This window comes from Felis catus, chromosome E3 (assembly GCF_018350175.1).
Source record: "Felis catus isolate Fca126 chromosome E3, F.catus_Fca126_mat1.0, whole genome shotgun sequence".
NCBI lineage: Eukaryota > Metazoa > Chordata > Mammalia > Carnivora > Felidae > Felis > Felis catus.
Window position 1 is genome coordinate 21,803,331 of NC_058383.1, and position 2,420 is coordinate 21,805,750.

General features: G+C 44.3%; 1 pseudogene; it reads left to right on the plus strand.

Moving 5' to 3' along the window:
• The first annotated feature begins 607 nt into the window (after positions 1-607).
• Positions 608-1,797, plus strand: LOC101088451 (annotated as a pseudogene).
• Positions 1,798-2,420: the final 623 nt, after the last annotated feature.

Sequence of the window (2,420 nt, forward strand, 5' to 3'; positions counted from 1 at the left end):
ACTGATATATCAAATATCTTCTCTGACCACAATGATATGAAACTAAAAATCAACTACAAGAGGAAAACTGGAAAACTCACAAATGTGTGGAAATTAACATACTCTTGAACAGCCACTGGGTCAAAGAAGAAGTCAAAAGGGAAATCAAAAAATAACCTTGATACAAAGGAAAACTGAAACATAACACACCAAAACTTATGCGATGCAGCAAAGGCAGTTCTGAGAGGGAAGTTTAAAGCAATAAATGCCTTCATTAAGAAAAAAGAGAGTAGGGCACCTGAGTGATTCAATAGGTAAGTGTCCAACTTCGGGTCAGGTCATGATCTCGTAGTTCGTAAGTGAGTTCAAGCCCCCAGTCGGGCTCTGTGCTGACAGCTCAGAACCTGGAGCCTGTTTCAGACTCTATGTCTCCCTCTCTCTCTGCCCCTTCCCTGCTCATGCTCTCTCCCTCTCTCTCAAAAATAAATAAAACATAGAAAAGAAAAGAAACGCTTATGTTAAAAAAAAAAAAGAAAGAAAAAAAAAAAAGAGAGAAAGCTTCCTAAAGCTAATGAACCCAGCCAGTGTCTGTTGCAAAGGACATGGTCATTTCTTGGGATAGTTTCCAGCTCTGGAAAATGAGCACACTCAAGGGTCCCCAGAATCTAACTCTTCCATGTACACTTCTTTTATGAAGTCTCATCATGGCTATGACCTGATTCCCACAAGCTTCAATTTGTTTATATTTGATACTTCCCTGTAGGTGAAGAAAGCTTCCCCCTCCCACCCGACCCCTTTGGCAACTAATGGTATACGAGCTGCTCCTTTGTGGGATAGTAAGAAGAAAAGTTTTGTGGGCATGCTGGCCATCACTGATTTCACCAGTATCTTGCACCACTAGGGGGCGCCTAGGGAGCTCAGTTACTTGAGCCTCTGACTTCAGCTCATGGCATGATTTCGCGGTTCGTGAGTTCAAGCCCCGCATCGGGTTCCTTGCTGTCAGCACGGAGCCCACTTCTGATCCTCCGTTCCCCCCTCTCTCTACTCCTCCTCCACTCATACTCTTTCTTTCAAAATAAACACTAAACAATTTTTTTTAAATATCTTACACCACTATTAACAATCAGTATTGGTATAGATCTATGAGCTGAAAGAGCACAAAATAGAAACTTGGAGGGAGGTGTAGGTACGGGACTCCTCGAATCCCTTGTCCGCATTGCTTCTAATGCCAGCTTATTTGATGATGTCTCTTCATTAATTCAAAATAAGATCCGCAGGCTGCCAGTTATTGACTCAGAATCAGGCAACACCTTGTACATATTCACCTATAAGCACGTTCTCAAATGTCTCAAATTGTTTGCTGATGAATTCCCCAAGCCAGAGTTCGTGTCTAACTCTCTGGAAAGAACTTCAAGTTAGCACTTAGGCCAATGCTGCTATGGCCCACACCACCACCCCTGTCTACATGCCTCTGGGCATTTTGTACAATGCGGATTCTCAGCCCTGCCACTGGTGGATGAGAAAGAGTGTGTGGTGAACTTCTACCCCAAGTTTTATGTTATCAGTGTAGCAGCAGAACAAACTTAGAGTAACCTGGATGTGTCAGTGACCAAAGCCCTACAATGTTGATCACGTTACTTCAGATGTGTCTCCAAGTGCTACCTGCATGAGACTCCGGAGACCATCATCAACAGGCTGGTGGATGCAGAGATTCACCTCTTTGTAGTGGTGGATGGGAACGATGCAGTCAAGGAAACCGTATCACTGTCTGACATCCCTCAGGTCTCGGTGCTCACTGGCAGGGACAGAAAATCCTGAGCTGGTCGGGCAGCACCAGGGAATAAGTCATACTCACTGCCCATCCCAGCAATCACAGATGAAACCTTGAGAGAACTGTGATTATTCCCTGCTCAGGAGACCCCTCCTCTTCTACCTGGAAGTTGGGGGAGGTACGGGAAGAGGAAGGACAATGGGTTTTAAAGTGTCTCTATTCTCACAATACTCTTGAAAAGAACTTTCAGCCTAGCCCAGCCTAGTCCCTGTCCTCTTAGACACAGTCCCTTTTCTGAGCAAACTCAGGTTCTGTGCCCCTGAGAAAAACTCTGATCTCTAAAAGATGCCCAAACTTCACCCCAGCCCTCAACTCTGCCTCTGGCTCCACCCTAAGATAACAGCATAACAAAACTCTTCATAAAGATATTTTTTACTTATCCTGTTTCACGCTGTATGGAAGAGGCTGAATCCACTTAGTGACATATCTGTCCCTAATAGGAATAAGGAGGATGAAGGGGACGGGGGGTCTTTGGGTTCCTGTGCTATAGATACATGAAGGGAAATGGGAGTTAGGTAGAAGACGAGGACAAAGTGGTTAGCTGAGGTATTGTTTTTCATAGCAACCCTGATTGAAATGACAGAAACCTAAACAGCAACAAAAAAGAAAA